The sequence below is a fragment of the Lontra canadensis genome, unplaced genomic scaffold (genome assembly GCF_010015895.1).
Source record: "Lontra canadensis isolate GAN:19392208 unplaced genomic scaffold, GSC_riverotter_1.0 scaffold150, whole genome shotgun sequence".
NCBI classification, from domain to species: Eukaryota; Metazoa; Chordata; class Mammalia; order Carnivora; family Mustelidae; genus Lontra; species Lontra canadensis.
Genome location: NW_022631144.1, coordinates 2,066,715 through 2,093,873, shown reverse-complemented (window position 1 = coordinate 2,093,873; position 27,159 = coordinate 2,066,715). Strand labels below are relative to the sequence as shown.

The 27,159-nt window shown below is 39.2% G+C and overlaps 1 long non-coding RNA gene across 3 annotated transcripts in view; it reads right to left on the bottom strand.

Annotated features, from left to right (window-relative positions):
• The window catches only part of LOC116859218, a 91,850-nt gene that overhangs the window by 5,989 nt on the left and 58,702 nt on the right, over nucleotides 1-27,159 (bottom strand). For 2 of the 3 annotated variants that reach the window (XR_004381114.1, XR_004381115.1), the window contains exon 1: nucleotides 146-180. The exons of the other annotated variant lie outside the window; for it this stretch is intronic. This is a non-coding gene — a long non-coding RNA (uncharacterized LOC116859218). Of the gene's footprint in view, nucleotides 1-145; nucleotides 181-27,159 lie in introns of those variants that run through there. 3 annotated transcript variants of the gene reach the window in all.

The window sequence follows — 27,159 nt, the reverse complement described above, 5'->3', positions numbered from 1 at the left end:
CCCTGTCATTGCTATACAAAATTACCACAGACCAGGTGGCTTAAAGCAACAGAAATGTATTCTCTCTCAGTTCTCAAGTCCACAGGCTGGACTAAAGACTGGAAGTCCAAAATTGAGGAATTGGCAGAGCCATACTCCATCTTACATCTGTAGGGGAGACTCCCTCCTTGCCTCTTCCAGCTTCTGGTAGTGGTGGGCATCTGTGGCTTAGAGCAGCATCACTCTGGTCTTTCCCCCATTGTGACATGGTGTTCCTGTGTGTTTGTTTTCTTATAAGAATACCAGTTATTGGATTAAGACTCACTGAACTCCACTATGAGCTCATCTTAATATAACCAATTATATTTGCAAAGACCCTATTTCCAAATAATATTACATGAAGTTTCAGGTAGATATGAATTTGGAGGGACACTATTCAAGCCAGCAGAAGTAGGGACTGTTATTGTCATGTCAGTTTTTGAGATTAAAAGACCTGAACACAGAGATGAAACAACTTTCCAAGTTTGCCCGGATAACAGCAGAGCCCAGATGCAGATCCAAAGTCCATATTAACAGCTTCACTATCCTGCCTCTCAAAAAATGTTTCCTGATTGAATAAATAAAATGGACACAAATGGCTGAGTTCCAGCATCCTCAATTATGTTGCCCTAATTTCCCTCCTCAGCATCTCTCTCTGAGACCACCGCACCAGCCTCACAAATAATGTCTCTCTTTCCACTTTCTCCTTTCTCAAGTCTGTTCTCTGCATGACCTCCAGAGGTGAGTTTTCACAACACAGATATGATCATCAATACTGAAAAGATCTTATTTACAGTTCTTAAACATTGGAATTAATAACTTAGCACAGCAATCAATGTTCTTCATGCACTGGACTAAAAACTCTATGTGTGCAGGGACTGTGTCCGTTTTTGCTCACCACTGCATCTTTAACAACATCCTCAGGTCCCTAGTATTGAATAGTCCTTCAAAAGTCATTATTAAGTGAATGGAAAGATGAGTGAATGAGTGAATGAATGAACGAATGAACAATTTGGGCCCACATATATTTCTAGCCTTACATTCTGCTGCTTTACCTACAACCATTCTCCACCACTCAGACCTCCTCATCACCCATTTGCCTTTCCAATGTTATAGACATACTTGGCAGCTCATATCATGAACCCAACTGATGTGCCCAGGTACCTTTGTTTACACTGTGTCGTGTGTGAAGTATATCTTGCTCACTCTCAGGGCCCAGATCAAACCTCCCCTTCCCACTAGGTACATTTAGACCACGCACACACATACATCTCACACACACAAATTGCTTCCACTAACAATGGTACCATCAAACTTTGTGATGTCACAAACACTGCATTTGGTTTTCTCTATGACATCTAGTTCTAAAAAGTTTCTTCCTATCTCCACTTTTGAGAGGTCCTTCGGGAGAAGAGGCTGTGTCTTCTCTGTTTGATATTATCAGTGTCTAGCACTGTGCTCATCAGAGAGTGGACACTCAATAAATGTTTTCTGGACAAACAACTGAAAAAATAGTCTAATGTCAATGTGTACATAAACACAGGCTTTATTTCTATTTTTGACTAAGGTTTGACGGTACACATACAGAATCCAATTCCCAAATGATGAGGCAACTTCTTGGCTTTCAAAACTACCCAAGCACAGATGTCATACAGCTAAGGAAAGACTGAAGCTGAAATTCTGATTCAAAAACCTATCCTAGGGTAAACTTATGAAGATGCACTGTAGGCACCTGCCACTCCCTGAACACTTATTTGCCTATGTGATGCATAAATAAGATGTAGAGATGAAGAAATTGACAATGCGATTCCAGCACAAAGGACTGCCTTTACATCATTGACATAGCTTTATAGCTTTGTTTTTTTTAATCAATTACATGTGGAGTCCATTTCAGTCCATTAATAAGCCTATTTAGTCACTTCTCATTTAATGTAATTATGGGGCTAGTGTGGCATGGAGTTGAGAACATGGAATAGGAATCAGAGAAACCAAACATGTTCTAGTTTCACCCATCTTTAATATGTATGTGAGCATGTAAGGGTGTCAGCGTGGCTTAGTAGGCTAAGTGTCTGCGTTCAGCTCAGGTCATGATCTCAGGGTCCTGGAATCGAATCCTGCATTGGGTTCCCCGCTCAGTGAGAAGTCTGTTTCTCACTCTCCCTTTGCCTTCCCCCCAACTCATGCATGCACTCTCTCTCTCTCTCAAACAAATAAATAAAAAATCTTTAAAAAAATATGTATGTGAGCATGTAGGCATGTATACATGCATGTGTTTCCCTCCCTTGACCACCCATCCTCCTCTTTTTACCAAAGTCATTTCATGATCTCCTTCACAAGGAGACTCTTTAAAGAGTTATTTACATATATTTATGCATGTGTACCACTTCCTCACTTCACATTCTTCCCAAAACCACAATTAGGCAGCTGTCTTCTCACAACCAGGCCATTCATATCAAGTTCAACACTGTCCTCCATGTTGTCAACTTCCTACCCTTATCTTACTTGGCTTTTCAGCAACAAAGGTCCTTATGTTTTCTACACATAAGGACCACCTTCCTTGTTTGAAATATTTATTATCTCTCTTGGCTACTGTTAACCTCACTTTCTCTCAGTTCCACATTCTCCCTGCTATCTCCCAGGCTGTCCACCTGACCTTGAAATCCTGGTGTGTCTTAGGACTCCAGCTTGTTTTCTTTGTCTTTCTGTCTGTCTCTCTATCATTGTGTCCTGTCCAGTGGTCTTAATGCCATATGTACACTCACAACCCTGCCTATCCTGACTTTGTCTCTGGACTTCTTAGTCCTCTAACAGTCCCCTTGTCAGACAGAGATTAGAAGAGAAGTAAGCATGGGCCCCATACAGTCAGAGTACCTGACTTAGAATCCTTACTTGGCATTTATTTGCTTTAGAACTTCGGGAATTTAAGAACCTATTTCCTCATCTATGAAATAGGAATAATGCCTCACAGGATTAGGATTCTTTTAAAGATTAAATGAGTTGACACGTTTAAAATATATACCAGTTCCAAGAACATGGCAGACACTCAATAAATTATAGCAATTATTATGACCAGAAGTAGCAATCAAAGTATGTTCTCTTGATGTCAAAGATGCATCTCGAAATTGATGTTCCTAAAATAGACTTCTAGATTTTCCTTTAAAAACTCATTTCTACTTATGACCCTATAATATTACTTTATCTTATTATCTTCATAAAACTTCTGAAATTTCATTATTTGTGTCTTACCTATTTATTGTTTGCCCCACCTCCAGCTAGGAAGATAGGATTTAAGCTTCATGAGTGTAGACCCATGTCTGTCTTGTTCACTGCTGTTATTCTACCATCTCAAAAGTGACTTGTATTAACACATAGTAGGTGTTCAATACCTAGTTGCTAAATGAATATATTAATGAATTAACTGATAAACAATTTGACTTGGACTTGATATCTACACCTAGCATTTACTAGCTATGGGAATTAAGAAAACATTTAACCTTTATGAGCCTTAACTTTCTCACCTTAACGATTTAACAGAGTTACTGTGAGGGCTAAGTGCTCTTAACATGCTTAGTACAGTGCCTGGTTCAGAGTAACTATTTTTCATTATGTGATAATGAAAAATGAAAATAATCATTTGTATGAATCACAGAATAGTCTTTAAAAGAGTTGTAATCTAAGGAATCTAAAGCAAGATATTGCCAGAAAATTTAAAAAAAAATGTAGTATATAGAATAATAGACTTTTAGAACTAGAAGGAACCTTCAAGAAGAAACTTTTTTATTCATTTCATGAGTATGCAAAGGTGCAAACTGATGCCTGGATAACTAGGTGATTTGTCCAAGATCACAGACTTAGAAATAGAACTAAAATCCAGGTCCCCTAACTCTAAGTCCATCATATATGATATAGTGCCTTAACTTTTCCCAATTATTTTGCTTTGATAATTAAGCTACATGAACATACTTCATACATAAGCTTCATGTTGAATTCCTTTTAAAATAAGAATAAATTATAACTACTTGAAAAGTATTTCTATTGCTGACAAGATGTGAAAAGACATACAGATATCAACATATACACACCCAATATTTTTCTCTCCATCATTTCTCCATTCATTCTTTGATCACCTATTGTAGGTTCAATGTTGTGTCTGATGTGGAAGAAAACAAGTGGAAGACACAGTCCCAACTTTCAAGGAGTTTTGGGCACAATTATCCATGTTGGTTACTCAACAAATGCAGTGGGTTACCCAACCAAAATATGTTGAGCCTCTGCCCTGTGCCAGACACTTTGCTAGGTTCTAGAAATGCAGTGGGGGGTTAAAGTGAGGTTAGGCTACCATCAAAGAGAACCAAAATAATCCAGTGGTTTGAAGAAGATTGAAGTGAATTTCTTTCTAATATGACAATTTGAGGTAAGGTACAGGTTAGTGGGTAGTTTGACTCCACTTGGTCATTTGGAGACTCAGGTTTCTTCCCTCCTCTCTACCATTCTCTGAGGCTTTGCACTGCATCCTCCATACAGTGGACATGGGGTCACAATTGATTCCAGCTGGCAAGAACGGAAAGGGAAAATAAAATGCTCACATTCTATTTGTAGAAACTTAAACATGTGACCACACACAACTACAAGGGAAGCTGGGAGATGTAGGTGTCTGGAAGTCATGAGCCTGGCTATAATGCTATCACTGTGGATGAGAGGAGGAAGTGTTTGCAAAGATAGCTTACTGTCTCGGCCTCAGTGGATCAAACCTTCCCATTTTCCCTACCTTTGTATGCCCATAATCTAGATGGGAGACAGAAAAGAATAAAATCCTTATGAAGTGTGATAAACATCATGAAAGAAACACATATGGGTTCTGAGAGCATAGAATGGGGAGACTAACCTGGTCAAGTCCGGAGCATTCAAGAGGCAAGAGCAGCCTATGGAGAGTCCAGACAGCAGATGGGGCATGGTTTCACACTCTGGAGCTCATCAGAACATTCATATTTCAGTCTTAGCTCTAGAACTTTCTAGCTGTGTAATCTTGAATGACTTATTTTACCTCTTGTGCTTTATTTTCCTCATTTGCAAAATAAGATTGAATAATAATTACTTAATAATGATAAATTATCTAACATTATTATATTATTATACCTTAATTTTATTATTATTATGTTATAGTTTTCATAATCATTATCATTATTATATCATAAATTCCTTTGGTATGAAGATTAATTTTAAGTGCTAAACTATAGACACATACCAAATACAGCTAATGCTCTCCATGGCTTTGGGGGACAAGCAACAGGAAGTCAGGAATTTAGCAAGTAGTAATCTATGTGAGTTACCTAGTGGTGAGTACTTAGTATTTTCTGGCAAAAGCACAGGCATTTCTTATGCTAAGTAATCCAAGAGTTTCTATGTTTTTATATTTTAGTCTGTGAAAAAGCCCAACCTTGACTAAGTGTGTCCTATATGTTGAATGAGGAGAAATGTCTAACTAGTAAATCTCTGAGCTGTTGCCACCAGAGTAGGTACAAATAAGGTTATTTGTAAATTAGACATTTACTTGGGAAGTATCAAGGGGTTGTAGATAGCAACTTCTATCCATACACTCAGGTGAATATTCATTCCTACTCTTTTGTGCCTATTTCCTTATGTTTTAGAAATTAACTAATTTCAGTTCTAAGTTTTCATTACACTGTGCAGTTAGGATATTCAACCGTGGTTTTGGGGTCTCTTCTCACATCTGGCACTAGATAAGCTTTGGTATTTTAAGTAGCACCCTATAACAGGGAAGCCCCTTTATTCACCAATCACTACAAAGATGAATTCACTCTGTGATTTGTGCTTTTTCTGTTCAGGTGGTTCCCTCAGGTTGTGGGTTTGTGACATGCCTCTGGGGAGCTTAGTGTTTACTCTTGCCTCCTCTGCCACTGTTCCCTCGGGATCCAGCCACCTTCTTGAAGCACTGCCAGGGAGGGATGGTGAGGAGAAGGATGTTGTCCACTGCTCACAGAAACCAAAAACCTCTGCCATTTCTACTGTCTGAGATTTTTTTTTTTTTTTTTTTTTTTTTTTTTTTTTTGTCTGGGAGAATCTCACTCTATGATTCCCTCAGGGCCATTCTTTCTATCCTCAAACTCTCTAGACTACAGCCTTAGAAAATTTCCTCAAAGGCATGGAATTTTGTAAGCAAAAATCAGAAAAGGTAATTGTTTACATCCTTTGTTCCCTGCCATAAAACGCCCTGAGAACGGGAAGCAAGATTCCACTGCCTGCTTAACTGGGGGACAGTGAAAGAAAAATTCAGAAAGAAAGATGTGTAGAAAAATCATCTTGCTGCCTTGACACCTGTGTTTCTGTCCCACTGAGGGAACATTTTCATCAGAAACTCTTCCAAAATTGTTTCACTCAGAGATTAACCTTTTTCTTTCTGCCCTGAGACACTGGGACAAAGTACAAGACTCCAGCAGCAGCAAGCTGACTACTTGAAAAGAGGAGACACTCAAATGCAGTGGTCATGACTGTTCATTTTACCTTGTGCTGATTTGTTTCCATTAACAGTTGAATTGGTTATCAATGATTACAATTTTGGGGTTTTCACATTAAATCAAGATACCTGACATTTCTTTTGGAGGAAAACAAAAACCAGACTCTCAAAATACTGAATCTGTATTGCCAAATAACAACACTGAGACTGAGTTGTGGCACCTCCTTTAGATGGAATACATGCCCTCTGATTTCCCACAGAACCCAATACCCCTAATTCCCTAAAATCAAGTTGTGGTGCCAGATGACAGGTATCCTCATAATTGGTGATGCCATTTTTTTAACTGTAGAATTAAGAAGAAAATAACTATTTTTATGGATTCCTGTTCCATGTAGAGAAATTAAAGACAGACAAGAGGGAATCTTTGCTTTAAGAAAAGCGGGAATGAAAATATTTCCTTGTGCAAATTAAAAATAATCCTACTTGTTTAATATGCACATGAAGTGAGTCTGAGTCCAAGAATACAACTTAAGAGTAGGTTGCCAAATAAAATATAAAATAACATTTGAATCTCAGATAATGGATTTTTTTCTTTGTGTAAGTATATCTTAGATATTGCATGAGACATACTTAAAACAATCATGGTTTTTCTAAAACTTCAATGTAACTGGGCATCCTGGGTTTGTTTATTTTTTAAATCCAACAACCTTATTTATGAGGCCATCAGAAAACAAATATGCCTCCTGATTCCCTTTATTGTCTTATTAACTTTTTGCTATGGTTGTGTAGGGAAAGTAGAAGAAAAGTACCTAGAGTATCAGGAGCGGTCAGAGAACATTTGGCAGAGTGCTGGGGAAAAACAACCTCCTTACATGTAGAGAGTATAGATGTTATTTCAAATGTGGGCATGGACATTGAACAAGTGCAGATGAAGAAAATGAAGCTTCTCTTTCCAGCAGAGACCATGGCATTAACGGGAATGAATCTTGGATGTGAACGTTAGAGACCATAAGAACATAAGGTCCCAGAACAGGATCAGCAGAAAGTGGGAAATTAAAAGAAAAACACATCTGAACCCGCCCAGGACAGAGACAATTCCTCCGCCACACCTAAAGAGCTTAAGCAAATTCTTAGTGAGGAGCAATTAAAAAATTGATAGTCCCCATGGTCACATACAATTAAGTTTGTGTTAGTCGTTAGGTAAACTAGATGTGGTCTCTACTTCAAATAACATGTTCATTCACACTCAAATTCAACCTGACTTAAAAAATTACTTTATAGGGACTGTTTTAGATAGATTTCTGGACTGGATGTGTCTGAGTTCTGCCTGAGTACTCCAGTCAAGACTTGAGTTTCTAGGTGATTAACATTTGAGAAAAGGTTTCCCTGACATAAGGCTGATTAAGAATTTGATTCCTAGGGTGTCTGGGTGACTCAGTTGGTTAAGCATCTGATTTTAGGTTTCAGTTTAGGTCATGATCTCAGGGTTGTGGAATCAGGCCCCATGTTGGGCTCAATGCTCAGCACAGAGGCTGCTTGAGATTCTCTCCCTGTTCCTCTATCTCTCTCTCTCCAATAAAACAAATTTTTAAAAAGAAATTGATTTCTGTCTTGAAGTATCAAATGAGAATTTGAAGACAAGAATGAGAGCACCTCTGCCATTCTGTGACCTATCATTGAGAGAGTAGAGAAGGACATGTGAATAAATTGTTGCACGGAGTGTGGTAAGTCTGTGATAGAGGTAGGTATGGATGCTACAGGGGAGGGAATTCCATTCAGATCTGAGACATTCTTGGAAGGCTTTCTTTAACAGGTAATAACTGAGGGGAATATTCAAGAATAAACTAAAGTTAAGTGAGAAAAGTGAAAAATTGCATTCCAAGCCGGGAGGTCATTTTGAGGCCAGGAGAGCCCTCATATTGCCTAGAAAGCAATTGATTAACTGGCAAGTGCCAGAGAGGGAGAAGTAACAGATGAGACTGAAGAAGCAGATACAAGCAGGTCACCAAAGCCTTGTGTGGTCATGCTCAGGATCTCAAGCTTTCTTTTGTAATCACTACCAAGCTCCTGAAGTTTTTTAAAAAGGAGTGACAAGGTCTAATGTGAACTTTAAGTCAACTGTAAGGAAAGAGCAGACAGAGCAGCTACAGGGAGACCACTTACAAGATTATCACAAAAGTCAAAGTGAGGGTTGACCAGGGCTTAAACTATAGCAGCAAGAAAGAAAACGAAGGAATGAATAGATTTACTACATCATATGGAGATAAAACTAATCAGATGTAGTAATTGATTGAATGGGAGAATATGAAGAATCTTGGATAAGATCAAAAAGCCAAGGATGAATTCCAGCTTGGATCACCGGGTGATGCCAACCAAAATAGGGAATACCAGAGAGGGAAGAAGATGAATTTGGCTTTGGATATGCCAAGTTTCTAGATGCCTGTGGAATATCCAGATGGAGATAATACAGGAAGTGGTGCTGTTTGTAAGACCTTCAAAGTCCTAGGCACTCTTATTTCTGGAAGCCCCATCCCACATCATAGCAACATATTAAAATGTACCCACATTCCACATTAAATTTAGCTTTTGCAATAAAAAAAATTGAGAGGGTTTTTGTAATTTTGATTTTTGAAAATATTTGCAATATATTTAATTTTTGATTATTTTGATTTTTTCAGTTCTTTACAAATTGAATATTTTAAATAATAAATTTACTTTTGTAATGAAATTAACAAAATGTTATGTTTTAAATAACACATTAATTAAGCTTTTGCAGGGTTGTTTTAAAATTTTTGAAGTTTATCATTTATTTATTTAAGTCTCACAGGTTTTACTAGGCCCTTGAAAAGTTCACAGGCTCCAGCATGAAGCCCATCATGCCTGATATAAAACTAACCAGTGAGCAGACAGTTGAATATATTAGTCTGGTGCTCAAGAAAGATATAGTTTTATGAGATAAAAATACATAAATTCTAAAAGTAAATTTAATTGCCTCAAGATAACATAAATTGAGAAAAGAACAAGAAAAAAGGAAAGGAAAAGCACCAATATCTAAGAGAAGGTAAAAGGAATAATTCACAATGGAGATGGTGAAAATGGTGAGAAATTTGGGAAAGAAGGAGATCGGAGAACCGAGGAGCAAAAAATATTAGAGATCTCAGTTGATCATTAAAGTGGCGCCAAAGGAAGTAGAGTGATCCATCCAATAAAACAAAGACAGAAATTGTCTAGAGACTGGGCTATTGATCTCAGTTAGCTAGTGTGGGGAGGCTACCATATCCTAGAGATAATATCTCTAGGAACAGAAAGTCAGAAAAACTCAAGTTTGGGAAGGTTGAGAAATGAAAGACAGATGAGAATGTAGAAGTAGCGACTGTGGAAATTAAGATAGGACAAAGAAAGGCCAATAGTTGGAGTGTGACATTGCCCAAGTAAGTTAGTTGGCATTTGTTTGTTTAGATTCGGAAACTTTTGGGCACTCTTCTGAGCCCAGAAGAAATCTCCAACACAGATGGAGATATTAGAGTTAATAGAGAAAGGATGAATTGGTGGAATGATGACCTGGAAGAGGAAGCAGACTGGAGCAAAACCTTAGGACCAGTGTCTCCCTTGATAGGTAAAACGGTATCTTATCTCCTGGGGTGACCGCATATAGATATGCTGATTGTTTGGACTTTCAACATACGTTCATTTGTACCATTATTTCTCTATTCCTGTCTCCCAACAGGACCGTGCAGGCCCAGAAAAGGACTGTCTTTTAATCCAGTCCTTTGCTTATTTTCTACTTCATTTGGAGGTAGTTTCCTGGGCAGCATGGTTAAAGGACATTAGAGATCCATTTACAAAGTCCTTTCCTTGCTGCATGATTAAAGGACATTAGAGATAATGTACAAAGTTCTCTCTCTTTCAGTTTTTTTAAGAAGAAATTTCAAAGAATATATGTTTGTTTTCTAAGAACATCATAGTGGAAAAGATTCTCCTGGTTCCAGGGGCAAGAGTCTTTCCAGTAATTCACATAATCAGAAGAGGAAGATGAGAGAAGAAAGAAGTGGAGGGTCTGTAACCTAAGAGAAACTGAATTCCCCTTCTCAATCAGTTACATATCAATCATCTGTACGTTTATCCAAACACTGTTTGGCTCTATTTATTATTCATTCATTCAATAAAAATGTGTGTGGGCTTGGCACAGATGCTCTAGGTTCCTATGCAAAGTGACAAATTCTGAATGAATATTATTCAATGTATAGCACCATTCTTCCTTTTTTGTCCTCCAATACTTCCTTCCAAATTTGAAGGGTGACCCAGTGCTCAACAGTTCTAGGATTTGATGAACAATTCTCTGCTGACCCTTTCTCAAGCTTTTCCTCCTCACCACAGAACAGATACAAATACAGTTCACTTCGAAAACTCTGGGGTTGGCTCTGGAATGAGAGTGGGTTTGGATTGGTAGTGTGGCATGAGCTGCATAAGATGAGAAATGAGCATACTGATGTATTCTCCTATTAGTCAGAAAAATTCTAAGAAACTGTTCCCAAAGAGAGGTGGTAAGAGGATTTTTTTTCCTCCTCTATTAGACTTATATAACTCGTAAAATAACAGGCTGCCATTTTAGAATAGTTGGTGTTGGCATGCTGTTGTGAAAATTACATGAAACTATTCTTTTTAGAAAATATTACTTCAGGTTTTAGGTTAAAGTTTGATGCCAAACACAGATGAGTAGTTGGTTTACACAATTATCGCCTTTTTCTTAGAAGTAAGGGCAAAACCTCAAAACATGCCACAACAGAAAAGCTATTTCTGTCACGCTAACAATTGAAGGACATCCATAAACCTTTGGAAATTAATATCCCCCAGGAAAATCTATTTGATGAAAGTCACAAGGAAGTTATTAACTAGAGTTAAGTCACTGACAAGAGATATTATTAATGATCTCATCAAAATTTCAAGTGCATTTGACTATCACATTGCAAGCCTTATTATTGACGACTCAGAGAATATTAAATTATTCTACAGTAGTTACTTGGCTAGAGATCAAATGAAAAAAGATGAAAAGCTTAAGTTCTAGGTAATTCCATAATTCTTTAGGCTTCACACAATTAAAAAGTTAGTCATTAGCCTTTCTGTCTCCCTCTCCCCTAAATCTACTGATGGCTAATACAGTTGGTTCTTTTTAATTGTTAATTGTTCCCTCTTCCTCTCCCAAATGCTGATGCAGGCAGGATGAAAGTCAGAAAAATCCTCCAAGCTTTGGTTTTCCAGAAGCAGCTCAGGAAACTTAGTTTATTTTCAGATTGGAAGAGACACTTTCAAGTACACTGGGTCTCTAATTGCCATCCCTCAAAGACATTTTCCACAAGGGAAACAAGCATTCTCTTTCCCACTCAATTCTTTCTCTCTCTGAGATCTTGACCAAACTTTCAAGTTGATACCAGGTTAAATTCCATGTTTTGCCCTTATTAATGTTCTCCATAAGTGCTAAAGCTTGACCAAGTACTGATGTTGGGTAATAAGTTATATATAAAGAGATACAGATTCTTAAAAAAAACATCTTTTCAAAAATAGAGTATTTTATAAGGCCTTTCTAAAGTATAAGTTTATCTGTTTAGCTAAGACAATTTCCTCCCCACTTCAGAACCCCTAGTTCAGGAAACATTTAATGGATTTCTATTACTCATGTAGCTCTGTGTAAGGAGCTAGAGAGACAAAGGTAAATGTGAGATTTTTCCTAGCATTCAAGAAAATCCAGAAATAAAAGCAGCCATTTGACGCTATGTGATAAGAATGATATATACAGGTGATATGCCAGGAAGTCTGGGACATGGAAAAGAGTAGAGTACTTACCCAATGTGGAAGAAATGAAGGAGAGTTCAAAGAAAGCAACCTGAAGGGGATGATGCCTATGCTGAACCTGGAAGAATGAGAAGGAATTATGAAGGAAGGAAGGAAGCTTGCATTCATTAGTGTCTACTAATGGCTAGGTACTTTACACATGGTTTTCTGTAGGAAACAGTATTGTGCTCTCCTATTTGTAGATGAGGGAAACTGAGGTTCAAAGAGAGTATATAACTAGCAAAGGACAGACTTGGGATCCCAAGCTTACCCTCATAACCACTATAGTCTTCTTCTCTGATATCAACCCTCTGTTCTTGCTCCCCAGGTCCACCATTCTGATCTCTGCAGAACTTTTAGACAATCCCTCTACAAACACCGAGTTGGTAATCCACTTGGTATAGTTTGTTTCAACCAGTGTTCTGTGAGCCACTATGGATGGCCACAGAACATCAAGTGTTCTCGAAGACAAAAGCGCCCTACGGAATTGGGCATCTCTCTCTCCTCTAATGCATGGCATTCAACCTATGAACCACATCCTTTGGCATTTTATTAAACCATGCATTCCTTGCTAATTGGTACATTCATTTGTAAAAATATAAGTGATAATTTCTCCCCCATGCAGCTGGTCAGTGGATTCTTTCAGAAGAAGGACCAATCTTAATAGGAAAATGTTTGAGGGGCAATCTTGGGATAAGAGCACCTCTGGAGCACACACGTCAGTTGCTACCAGAGCTTCAAAGAAAAGAGCTTCACAAATTCAGCTAAGACAAAGAAAAATTAGTTATTCCTGAGACAGTGGAGGGGAAGCAGGGAAAGGTGAGGAGGAGTGTAGGTGAAAGGGGCAAAAGAAACATATGGTGTGATGTGACTTTTCTGTGACCCTCAACTTCCCAGCTAAATCTCTTGTCACACTAAATCCTTGTTGAGATTATTGGACTTTTTGTGAAAGCAAGTAAAGGAGAAGCTTCTGTATGCAGAAGTCCAAGCATCAGGGGTCCCGAAAGATGAGTTATAATTCTCAAAGGGACTGCCAAGAAGAGGGGAAATGTTTGACTTCTAGAGGTATGTGTTTTGATCCATCATGGCATTTTCTTGCTGTGGTCATTTTTAATCATGATGAATTTGACAACGCCATAAAATTCAGCAAGTTTCACTATTAAAAATTCAGACTTTCTTGAAAAACATTTAATGGTGTGGCAACTCTGGGCTCACAGTCCCACAGGAAATAACCAATGGAAGTTGGTTTTCCCTGTTAGATGAAGCACACACTATCCAGTTTGCCACAATTCTCACTATTCCATACTACCCTATGTAACTGAGTAAACCTAACCAATTTCCCTCATTCACATTATCTATCTGACCCCAGTAGACTTTTGAATTTGCAGCCCCAGCTGTAAGGCTGAGAAACTACCACAGATCTCTTGGTGGTGCGAATTGTGGTGGCTGGCAATTTCTTCTTGAAGAGAAGAGTTATAATATTAAGCTTTGTTTCTGCAACTAGGGAAGGAGGCAATACCTACCAAGTATTAAGTAGGTAATTTAAATCTTCTAATCCTCACAAAAACCCTCATAGGGGGTTATTTTACAAATAAAGAAACTAAGACACATAAACATTAAGTACTTTGGCTAAACTCAGCCTTCTATAGATGAGGACTGGGATGTGAATCAGGAACCCCAAGAACTCCAAGGATTCCACTCTTCACTCACTTCTTAGGCTTTTACTGGATTGTGAGATCTCTTGCCTTTTGTATTCTCCCACCCTGCCCCAACTAATTGCCTAGACAGTTGTAACATTTTTTGAGGCAGCAAATTGTGCAGAATGTTTTGGCTATGCCCAAATCCTTTTGACTTTAAGCCAACCATTATTGGATAGTTGGCAAATTCTGGTAGCCTCTGAGAAGCTCTTTCCTCTTAGTTTATGTATGTGCCTCTGTTCATGTTATTCCATAATATAACCAAGTTTTGGAATAATGGTAGGTCAGAGGGAAGATGTGGAACATGGGATGAGCCTGGAGAGGCATGTTCACAGGGACCAGCCTTTGAAAGTCATGTAGCTTTGAAAACAATCACTGAGGAATTGAGGTTGAAGTGGAAGAAAGGAAAAGAGAATGCACAGAGAAAGAGGAGAGATCCCTGGTTAAGAATTGGGTAGCATAAAAAAAGAGGGAGAAGCAGAAAAGAAAAAGGAGAAAGACAACTATGTTTGAGTAACTGAGAGGGACAATGTTCCCCTGCAAACAACAGAAAATTCTCCACTGAACAGAGGAAAGAGAGCTTTTAAGTTGGGGGCGGGGCTGGTGGTGTGGAGAGAAAGAGGGAGAAAGAGAGAAGAGTGCTTCACTGTTGATTTCAGACCATCTCTCCCCATATCTTCACATCACAGCACTATGTAAATCCTTTCCTTACCTCATTTAACATACCCAGCCTCCAAGGGCATTCTGTTCCTCTTTCTAGCCCAGGACTGGATAAATCTTCTTTTCTTTGCCACTTTGTCACAAGAAACAAGCTTGAATTTTTTTTTTTTTTAAGAACTTTGTTATCAGAGTGCCTGGGTGGCACAGTTGGTTAAGAACCCAACTCTTGGGGTTGGCTCAGGTTGTGATCTAGGATCATGAGATGAGTCTTGCATGGGACTCCGCATTCAGCATGGAATCTACTTTAGGCTCTCTCTCCCTCTCTCGCTGCCCCTCCCCACTCAAATAAATAAATCTAAAAAAAGAAAGAGAGAGAGAGAGAAAGGAAGAAAGGAAGGAAGGAAGGAAGGAAGAAAGGAAGGAGGGAAGGAGGGAAGGTAGGAAGGAAGGAAGGAAGGAAGGAAGGAAGGAAGGAAGGAAGGAAGGAAAAGGAAGGAAAGAAGGAAGGAAGAAAAGAACTCTGTTCGGAGCCAAGCATAAACTGAAAGAAATAAACAAAAGCATGGCAAATGGATAAACATACCACCACGATGCTCTAAACTTAAGATAGCTAAATCTGATCTGCAAGTTGCCTGATCCACCCTGAATTCTTTCATTCAATCAACTTACATTTATTAAGTGTCTACCGCGTGACAAACACTGTTCTGTGTGCTAGGTACAAACCAGTGAGCAAGACAGGGAAGTCCCTACACTCAGATTCCTTTCTCCTGTCATCTTTTGGCCAGACATCCCATATGACCACCTTGCTTTATTTCTTTCTGTCTGTATCTGCTTAGAATATTTCATCTGCTAGTGACTAGAACCCAGTTCAAATCAGTTTAAGCAAAATTTGGAATTTACTGGCTCATATAATGACAGGTTTCCCCCATTATCTGAAAGCAGTGTGTTCCTATGAAGTCTTTTGTAAGCCTTAATGGCATAAAGGGAAGAATCCCCATTTTCCAAAAGTTTGGGTTATATCAGTTTGCTATTATAAAACATCTTCATCAAAATGTCACAATACATAGAATAACTTGAGTGGATCTTCAGGGTATTATGCTGAGTGAAAAAAAAAAAAAGCCAATCACAAAAGGTTATATACCATCCTCACTATTCCATGTCTATGATATCCTCAAAATGACAATTTTATCCACACCTTTGATAAAATTACATACAACTATATAGACACATTGTACTACTATGAATTTCTTGATTTTTGATATTATACTATGCTTATAAATGATGCAACTACTGGATGAAACGCAGTGGAAGGTATGAAGAATTCTTTGTACTGTTTTCAAAACTTCTTGTGCACCTGTAACTATTTCAAAATAAGTTGAAAAAACAAAAAAAATCCACCTTGGTAATAAAGAGTTATTCTTGGGTTAAAAAAAAAAACTTCATTAGTACAGTAACAGACTTTTTCATAAATTCCCTTTGGATTTTTTTTCTATCAGTGAAAACAGGTACTAACATAGGTCTTCACAAAAGCAAAGTAGCATAATGTGAACTTTCAGAAAGTAGGGGATACTCATATGTTAGTTTCCCGTATGGCTAGATCTAGCATTCCAATGCTTTTCTTAAGGAGTCCCCTTTTTTCCTCAATCCTGGACACCTCTTCTTGGCTTTATTTTCAGATAGACATTCTTTGTATGGTAGTGGGATGGTTGCTGGCAGCCCTAAGCCTATTGTGTAGTGCAATTCCCAAGAAAAAGAGGAAGCATTTTTATTGATAATATCAGTAAAAGTCCAGTAGAGATTTCTGATTGGTCTAGCTTGGGTCAGGTGACTGACCTTGAAAAAACTAAGCTAATTTCAGTCTCATATTGTCCCAACTTAAATATACAGTGGCAGTCACAAACATGAAGCCACAAATGACGATCAATTCACAACAGATAATCCTTACTCTTTTCTCTTCTCAATTAATTAAGATCTAAGCATCAGATTTTTGAGTGCCATATTTGGAAATTAAAGGGAAGAATGTGTGTTCTTAAATAAGACTAGCTTCAAGGACTCTCCCCATGAAGAACAGGCTCACTGACCCAGCTCCAATATTATCCTGTCAGTGTTTAAAGGTCTCCTCAGCTGACACTGATGTGTCTTCTTCACTTTTGACAGCATAGTAGTTTGTCTATAGCAGGCACTCCAAAAGTATGCCTGAATTTTCCTGGTGAATGGAGAAAAGAGGGAAGAATCATAAGAGGAGAAGTGAGGAGAAGAGGAGGAGGGAGGGGAGCAGAGGGGAGAGGAGAGGAGGACAAAGGCAGTAGGAAGAAGTAGGGAAAGAGAGCAGAAGGAAAAGAAGGAGGGTGGTACAATAGTGTTCAGAGCCCACACCCTGAAGTCCAACATCCCTATGTTCAAATCCCACACTGCCATTATCCTGAGAACATGGACAAGACATCAAATACCCTAAGCCTTAGTGCCATCATAGTATAATGGATACAACCATACCTTCCTTATTGGAGTCTTTTGAAAATGACATTCAATGATGATTGTAATGTTCTTTATCCCAGTTCCTGATACATGACATTCATTTAATGATAACTTCTAGCATTACCCTTCTTTCATGCCTATTGTTACTGTTGGGGTGGGGAGGTTACAGGGATGGGCAAAGTGACGACCACCAGAGCCTCATATGCCTCTCAGAGGTCATGAAGAGCTCTCTGAAGAGGTTCAAAATGTGTTCTGGAAAGAAAATAAAGTCTGCAACCAAAAAACCCAGACCATTTCTAGAACCCAATCCAAACCAAACCTTCTTGAAGGTCATAACGTGTTCTGAGGTTTCATTCCACTATTTTTCACTTATACAGTCCTCAGCTCTGCCAGGGCTGAGTTAGGATTTGAGCTCAACATAGCCAAATACCACAAGGGGGAAGAAAAGCCCAAGCCCTTTGCCCTGAATGTATTTCCAGGCCAACAGGGCACTGAAAGCCTTAGAAAGCTCTAGGTGGCCTGCGACCCCAGCATCCACCTCTTCAGAGGAGCGTCAGAGCATCATTCTGATGGCCTTGGGGTGCTGACGGCAGTCTCTGGCTTCCTCTGTTACCTCCACAGCCACAGATACAGAAAGGGCTCACAGCAGTTCTTGTGCTCCAGCAACCTAACCACAAGCTTGGTGAGAAGGGAAAGGCTGCCAGAAGTGGGATAAATTGACTAGTTTTTCCAGAAAGTATCTTCTCTCCATCAGGGCCAATGTAGAATGTAGTCACAGAGCTGATCCATGCCCACTTCTTTATGGAAAAGAATTCCCCAGTACTTGGTACACTGCATATTCAATTATTAGCTTCTTGCAAAAGTAACTGTATGGAGGGTCCAATGTGATGGGTTCATTGAAGAAACTAAGTAAGACAACTGCTTATAGAAAGTGGGAAGGGGAAGGAAAGGAGAATGAAGGAGGGAGGGAAGGAGGAGGGGGAGAGAAGATAGACTGAGAGAGATCTATCTTTCTAAGATAGATCTTTCTGTCTAAGCTTTCTGTCTAAGCAGAACATTGACATCTGCTTAGGTGAAATGGAATATGGTGTGCTGTCTTATAACACCTTGTACTTTCCAGAGACCCTTGTGGATTTTGCTGGAACTGTGCAGAGTAGTTGTAGGAAGAACGAGTTCTAGAAAAAAAGACATTTTGAACTTAAAATGAAAGGAAGGATAGATGAATTGAGAGACAGGAATCTCTTCCTAAGATGGGTAATAGCCATCAATTAAGCCAATGTAAAATCACTGATAAAGTCATGTGAGTATGTGTGTGTGAGAGAAAGAGATAGAGAAAGAGAAACAGAGAGAGACAGGGAGAGAAAGAATGATAGGGTATTTTCTGAGAACCTAAGACTTTTCTTATAAAGTCAGCACTATAACTTGGTGACTTAAGTGCCTAGAGATAGACAAGTCTCAATTTGAATCCCAAGTACCACTTATTGGCGGTAGCGACTTTGAGAAAGCAATTTGACCTCACTTTTCTCATCTGAAAAGTGGACATAAACTAAAACCTATTGATAAGGATTAAATGTGATCCCATGTAAACTACATGGGGCTGGGGACTTCATAATCATTCAATTAATAACTATAAAAATAAAAGTGTCATTAACAATATTGTAACTTCCTGAGACACCTTCTTGCTTCTAGCATCAGGTTTTTACACAGTAATTGTGAATTAACTTTCACTGATTCAACGAGGGGAAGGACTTACCTGAACCTAGCCACAAAGAACAAAATGCAATCACTCAATAAATATTTATGGAGGACCAACTTTGTATGGGCAGTTTCAAAGGGATATAATCCCAGCTGTTTTGTATTATTACCACTGTAATTATGCAAAAAGACTTAGCACAGTTCTTAGCACATGCTGAACCCTCCATGAATGCAATTTTCCTCCCTGTTCATCATCCTGTTCACCAAAGTGCTATTTCAGCCTCCAATATCTTTCTTATTCCAGGTTCCTAGCCCTCTTCTCTTCCTTAAGCAAATGACTTGCTAATACTTCTTAGAGATTATATGAAATTTCTCAATCTCCTATCCCACCCTCACAAATACAAATTACCCATTTCTCTAAACATTCTTATCTTCTTCCTTCCTCTTTTGAAAGGAGAAATGTCCTGCCATCTGTCCTTTGTTTACCCCTGCCCTTGGTCTACTCTCACATTTTTATCCATCCATCCTGCCCTTTTCCTCATAAATCTTAAGTCTCTTTCTCTCTCCTCTGATTCTTGCAACCCAGAAAATTAACCCATTCTTTAAAAATACAAGCAAATGGGATAACAACATGACCTCTCTCTACCCTCCATTTTTCTATGTAGTTCCTACTCTATCCTTCTCCTTCCTTTCCCAGACAAGTTCTTGGAAAACTAGGCCACCCCTTGCTGATTTCACTTCCTCCTCTTCTCACCCACAGCAGTCTGGCTTCCAGCCATCTCTCCACTCACCCTGATCTTGTCAAGGTCACGCCGACCTCTGTATTTACAGATCCAATGGTAGCTCTGCATGTCTCACCTTACTTGACCTTCCTAATCCATTTAGCACTAGGAAGCACTCCCTTTTCCACTGAATTTTTCTCAACTTCAACTCTCTTCTCTGCTCAGTTGTCCTATGAACACTCCAAAATCAGTGTCAAAACTGATCTCTCTGTCTTTCTCCCCAAACCAAACTGTCCCCGTCTATTTCATATTCTTGGTAATGGCACTGGCATACATCAGCTCACCCAAACCAGAAACTCCAAGTCCTCCTCAGCTTTTCCTTCTTTACTTTCCATGTATTCAGTTGTTCACTGAATCCTATTATCTGTATTTTACCTTTGGGACTCATCTGTTTCACTTCTTTCTACTATTGCTGCCTTTTCTCAAGATATTACAACATGCATCTGAATTTTTTCAGTAGTCTCCAAAGTTACTGGAGATACATCTCCAGAAACTCCTAACACCAAAAATGGCAATATAGCATAGTGGTTAAGGGGATAGACTACCTCTCTTCAAATTTACACTTGGCCTTTTAGCAAATGTAAGATATTGAGCAAGTGATTTGCCTTTTCTATGATTCAGTTTCCTCAACTGTAAAATGGGGATGATAGTAATGGTAATCTTTTAGGGTTCTTGTAATATCAAATGACATTAAAGTGCTTAGAACAGTGCCTGGAAAACAATAAATGTTCATTAGGTATTAGTTATTGTGATTATTGTTACTATTACTTACTGTTGCTAGAGTAAACTTTTAAAAAACTAAAATTAATTAAAGCACTTCGTCACTTAAAAATACATTGATTCTACAACATGGGAGACAAGATCCTACCTATTATATTTCCTACCTGTCTTTCATTTTTCACTTCTCAGGTCTTATGCTCTAATCTTATAGTGCAAACCATGCTCTTTAATTCCTGAAACTTGGTACATGATTCCCCTGTACCTCGTATGCTCTAACCCTTCTTATATACCACAGAAACTCTTATTCATCTTTCAAACCCTGTATATTCTCTGTGAAATCTGGTTATTTTCTACCATCTCCAAATAAAAAAAAATCACTGATATCTATATAATACTTCTATATCTTATGTATATGAAAATGTATGTGTATGTGTAGATATACATTATTCTGTATTGCATCTGTGTATTTGCATGTATGTCTCTCCTTCTACAATATAAATTTTTTAAAAGATTTTATTTATTTATTTGACAGAGAGAGAGAGATCACAAGCAGGCAGAGAGGCAGGCAGAGAGAGAGGGGGAAGCAGGCTCCCCGCTGAGCAGAGAGCCCAATGTGGGGCTCGATCCCAGGACCCTGAGACCATGACCTGAGCTGAAGGTAGAGGCTTAACCCACTGAGCCACTCAGGCACCCCTACAATATAAATTTTTAAGGAGAGCAACTATCTTATTTACCATATGGTAGACAGACCTGGCCTACAGTAAACACAACATTAACATTTTACATTCCTGTGTGCCTCATAATTTAAAAAAATATGTATTTGTAGCAGATAGTCTCCAAAGATTGCCATCACCATTTCCTTTCCTTGTTGTATGTGCATACTGCTCCATTCATCAAGAGTTGGGAACTTTTTCCTCTCCTCTTGAATTTAGACTGGCTTTGTCTCTGCTTTGACCAAAAGAATGTGATAGAAGTAAACGTTTTTGAACTTTCAAGCCTCGGCCTTAGGAGAATTGTCAGCTTCTGCTTTTCCCCTTTACAAACCAGCTACCTTGGGATGCCTAGGTGGCTTGGTCAGTTAAGCGTCTGCCTTTGGCTCAGGTCATGATCCCAGGGTCCTGAGATCACGTCCTGTATCAGGCTTCTTGCTGAGCAAGGAGCCCACTTCTCCCTATGTCTGCCACGCTTTCTGCTTGTGCTCTTTCTCTCTCTTTCTCTGTATCAAATAAAATTTTAAAAAATATTTAAAATAATAAATAATAAATAGAGAGATAAAGTAGAATAAAAAATAAAAACCAGTCACCATATCAGAAGTCCGATCTCTATGAGACCACTATATGTAAGGACTATGGACAACCACAGGAGTTGTCTCCTCCTCATCTTCATCATTATGACCATTGAGGGGAAAAGCCCAGCCATATCTGAGACCCAATCTGCTCCGTCCTTTAGGCAGATTGACCAACCTTTTGAATTGACCTGGAACTTTTACAATTTCAGCACCAAAAGCCCCATAGCTCAGGAACCCATTCAGTCCCAGGCAAATCAGGACATTTGGTCTCCCTACCTTCTGGTTTCCATCACTGTTAATATGCTCTCCATGACCTCTGAAGTGAGCTGTTCAGCTATTGGAGGTTTCTGGGTTGGAAAAGAACATTTTTTACCTTCAAGACCAGTTTCTTCATAGGCTAACTATGTATTCTATTTCCCATCTCCAATCATGGCCAGCCACATGGTGTGGTAGAGCTTGTCAGAAATTATATAAGGAACCCAACTAATACAATGAAGACTATTCCAAAGTTACATATCAGAAGTTTCCCTTGATTGTTCAATTCCCAATGAAATAAAAACCCAAAAGTTAACCCCCAAAGTCCCCTTCTATTTATTTTTTATTATTATTTTTATTATTTCTCTTCAGCGTAACAGTATTCACTGTTTTTGCACCACACCCAGTGCTCCATGCAATCTGTGCCCTCTCTAATACCCACCACCTGGTTCCCCCAACCTCCCACACCCCACCCCTTCAAAACCTTCAGATTGTTTTTCAGAGTCCATAGTCTCTCATGGTTCACCTCCCCTTCCAATTTCCCTCAACTCCCTTCTCCTCTCCAACTACCTTACACCAGTTAGAATGGCCAAAATTAGCAAGACAGGAAACAACATGTGTTGGAGAGGATGTGGAGAAAGGGGAACCCTCTTACACTGTTGGTGGGAATGCAAGTTGGTGCAGCCACTTTGGAAAACAGTGTGGAGATTCCTTAAGAAATTAAAAATAGAGCTTCCCTATGACCCTGCAATTGCACTACTGGATATTTACCCCCAAGATACAGATGTAGTGAAAAGAAGGGCCATCTGCACCCCAATGTTTATAGCAGCAATGGCCACGGTTCTTTCCAAACTATGGAAAGAACCAAGATGCCCTTCAACGGACGAATGGATAAGGAAGATGTGGTCCATATACACTATGGAGTATTATGCTTCCATCAGAAAGGATGAATACCCAACTTTTGTAGAAACATGAATGGGACTGGGAGAGATTATGCTGAGGGAAATAAGTCAAGCAGAGAGAGTCAAAGTCCCCTTTTAAAGGTCATAGTACAAAAAGCTAAATACATAGAATCGAAAATCCTCTCTTTTCCAATTTCTTCCCTGCTCAGTCACAGCTGGATGATACTTGGGTTCCTTCAGCATCTCCTGCATTATTCTCCCCAAGAATTGATAAAAGCTCCTCTATCTCCAAAGGTATAACTTTTCAGTGTTTCCACCATCACCCCAAATAAAGCCTCCATGAGCAAATCTGAACACTACCATTCTGATTGCATAGCACAGTCGTCTCCTCAGTACCCATCATGTAGATAATTTGGAACTACATTACTGTTGTTCGCCACAAACCACCACAGAGACATGGCATTATCTAGAATCCCAGGGTTGAGAGAAAAAAATAAATGGGCCAAGGCAGGAAATTGAAAGGTAGTTTTAATCCAACTTAAGGAGAGATGAAAGGAATTATAACTATCACAGAAGTCTTGTCTTAGTTTGTGACTCCCTAGTTCAAATGTCCAGGTAGGATAATTCTACTCATTTCCTGTCCTTGGAGGTCCATAAAATTTCTCCTTATATTTGAACTAGTTTGAATTATATTTGAACTGTGAATTTCTGTTCCCTGGAGCCAGAGAACCTTGACTGAAATACTATTTTTAAGAAATGACTTATTAGGAAAGGTACTTTTCCCTACACCAAAAATCCCATTCATTTTGTTCCCTGAATTATCATCTTACACAGATCAAAGAAGCTATCAATAAAGCACACATTAAATACAATGTGAAAATTAGTTCTGAGAACATAACTGAGTAGATAAGAAGCATGAGCAGAATATGTTAAATTTTAATGACTAAATTGTACTTTTACTCATTTATCAACTTTTAAAAATATTAATGCTGTAAGATCTATAACAGCATTTCTATTTTAGGGGGAAGCTTTCACAGACATGTATCATAGCATGATTTAAGACTTATAGAATTCCAGAATTCTAAGAAATATTACTGCACAGAAATAGCCCTTATTATGGTTCCCAAACTGCAAACATGAGAAATAGACACATATACAATACAATAGAGGGATCAAAAGATATTCAGTGTCTTTTTAAATAAATAGAACTGTATGTAGATGCTTCAAAGATTCCAGGAAAGAAAATCTTCCCTTTTGAGTGGGGATAAGGAAGTTGTATCATATAACCACCACACTTGTCCCCAGACTTCACCATCACCATCACCATCTCTCCCTAGGAACAATTGCCAATACTGTGCTAGCCTTCTGAGGTGGAGGTGGTGATTTTCCCCTGTTTCACTTTCTGGTCCAAGGATGGACACATGAGTCTTCCCTTCCTCATCTGTACTATAGCTCAAGACCAAGCTGGAATGTTTAAACAAGGCTTTTCTAAAGGCTCGGGAATAACACAAGGAAAGAAAATACAGATATAAGCTGAAGTCCTCCTTATCCCTTTGTTCTAGAAGAAATTCCTTTAAACCAACTGCTTCCATTGTTAATTACCAAGGTCTGGGAATGTCCAGAAGCTTGTTAGAACCCTACACAGCCTCTGGCCCCTTCTGTCCTGTTCACAGGTGCTGCTTCTGCCTTTACACTGAAATCAACATCTATTCATATTCCCAAGAAAGCATTGTACAAACAGGCGTATGCACATGAACACTAAACAAAGCACCATACAATCCAGACTCCTAAAGATTCTACCTAGGAGCCCAGGGGAAGTGAGGATTTAAGATCAAATATACCAAACAGGGGGAAATTTTCTTCTTGAACATTTGTTATCCCAAAGTCCCCTACCTGTGTTGGGGCCAGCAGCCATCTCTCTCTCTTTCTCTTCTCCTTAGCAATGCCCAGCCTCTGCTCCTCTCTCATCTCTCCCTCCTTCTTGTGGTCTCTCAATCCTTCACCCCCTCAGGAGCCACATAAGATTCTTTCCTCCTCTTAGCAGTTAGAAACCATCCTCCGCTATTTAAATATACCCTTGGAATCTCACGCTCCGGCCCGAGAAATTTATCAAAGAACTCCCTCCACATAGATACAGTGCATTTCTAAGAATAAATCTGCTGAATCCTTCTTTCTCTGTTTTTGTAATAAACCTGGAGAGTAATATAAAATTAGAGAATCTACTTTACAAATATTACCTGCCTTCAATGGTCATAGACCTGATTTTATCCAAGCTTCAGGCCTGCCTTGATTTGGAGAGCATCACGTGGAAACCACCACCATCCAACAGCACAAGTTCCTTGACATTTAGACCCAAGGGACCTCAACCAAGACAAACACACATAAGAACTTTTTTTTTTTTTTTTTAATTTCTGGTTTTCTATCTGACAATCTGTCTATTATTCATTTGACTGACTCAGGAAATCTTTCCTTTCTGAGAAAATCATGACTTCTCAAGCAGATATGACTTTACCCAGTAGATTATTCATGGTCACATGGTAGTGGCAGAATCCAGGACAGCTTGGTGGGCAAGTGACTGGACAGTCATACAAGGTCTCACCCTCAGAAGGGCCCCATACTTGTTTTAATGTTCTACAGTCATTGCCTTAAAATTCTTAATTGTCATTGAATAAGGGGTCCTGTCCCATATTTTCATTTTGGGCCCCACAAATTATGTAGCTATCTCTGACCAATATTTATAGATGAGGTACACACACAGAACAGTGGGTGGGCTTTTTCTTTAGAGTGGTCTTAGAAACAGTGGCAGCAATGGTTTTAGTATCATTATGTACAAAGCTTTTTCATCAGGTGAGAAAAATGGAACTCCAGAGGTGTGAAGTAATCGGCCCCAAGTCTCACAGCTCATTGGTGGGAGGGCCATTGCTCAGCACAACTCCAGGTGCCATCAGCCTCATTATCTTAGAGCTGCAGAAGTCACCATCTGCCAGATTCTCTAAGTGAATAGTGATCCCTAGAGATGTGTCACACTGACACAGAACCAAGCCTCCGAAGCAGCATACTCCCCACCTAGCACCACCCTAGCTCCTGAGTGCATCCCACCTTCCAGAGCTTTTGTTCTCTTTCCCACGTCCACTAGGAACGGGCACTTGGGCAGAGAAAAAGCAAAATTGAAAAGGACATCTCTCAAAACAGGTGCACAGAGAAATGGGGAGGATCCTAAACGGTGAAGGAAACCAGAAATTCATCAAGAAAAGGAGGCTCAGGGAACATTTTGCTGTTGTTGTTGTTGTTGTTGTTGTTATAAATTCAATCTCATAATGCTGGCAGGAAGATAAAAACACTACAGAGGCAAAGCTGGAGTGGGTGGCTGACAGCTGCAGGCAGCTGGAGTGAAGAGAAAGAATAGGGAGACTATTAACGTGTAGCAGTGGGAAAAGGACCTGGAAATAATGAATGTAAAACCCTACTGAGGAGCGAGGTGACACAATTAGAGAGACATGATGGGCCAGTAACACAGTTATTTAGTGCCTTTATTCTCTGCTAAAGGAGTTTTAATTTGCTACTAAGAATTTTGATGTGCTAACATGTACTTCCCAAGGAAAGGAACACACTGTTCAGATCTCAAGGTCATTTGAGCCTGGTTTTGAGGCTTCTCCAAATAGGGCATATCTGAGTGTGCCTCTGGCAGGAGGTTTGATTGAGGCAAGACTTGCCTTAGAGAATAATCCTCTTGTGTTCATGTGCAGTCATTGTCTGGCCCCTGTGGATGCCTCTGGTGTTTGGGAATTCTCTCTGTGTTGGGAGATTAAAAGAAAATTCTAAAAATTTACAAACTACAACCCAGATTTAATCTCAGCCCCAGGGGGTAGCATCAGATGGGAAATATGAATGTAGTGTAAAAGCATCTGAACATTTGGAGTAAATTTGAAAACAGAACCATCTGTTAAATAATCAGATCCAGTAGACTCCGCACTTTGTACCACCAGCTGCTGTCAAAGAGGAGATTATGAAACATTGTAATAAATGCTCCACTAAGCCTGTTTTCTTGTTTCAGGGTTAACTTGGGGCAGAGCTGCAAGATTGTAGGGATAAAACTCTGCAGTCCAGGTGTATGTCTTCCTTTCAATTCTGTCATCCATGGTGGATGTAGAAAGGACCTCAAGCCCAGTATGTGAGTTTGGAAGAGGAGCAGAAGAAGCAAATTCCACAGCAAACCCACTTCTTTAGTGTAAATTCTGACTCCTCTCCCATATCCCCTAGTATGTGTCTACCCATCTCCCATTCTTTGCCCCTCCGTGGCTTCATGGGATAATCTCTGAAATGACATGGGAAGAGAAATAACAGCCAGCATTGAAATGAATGT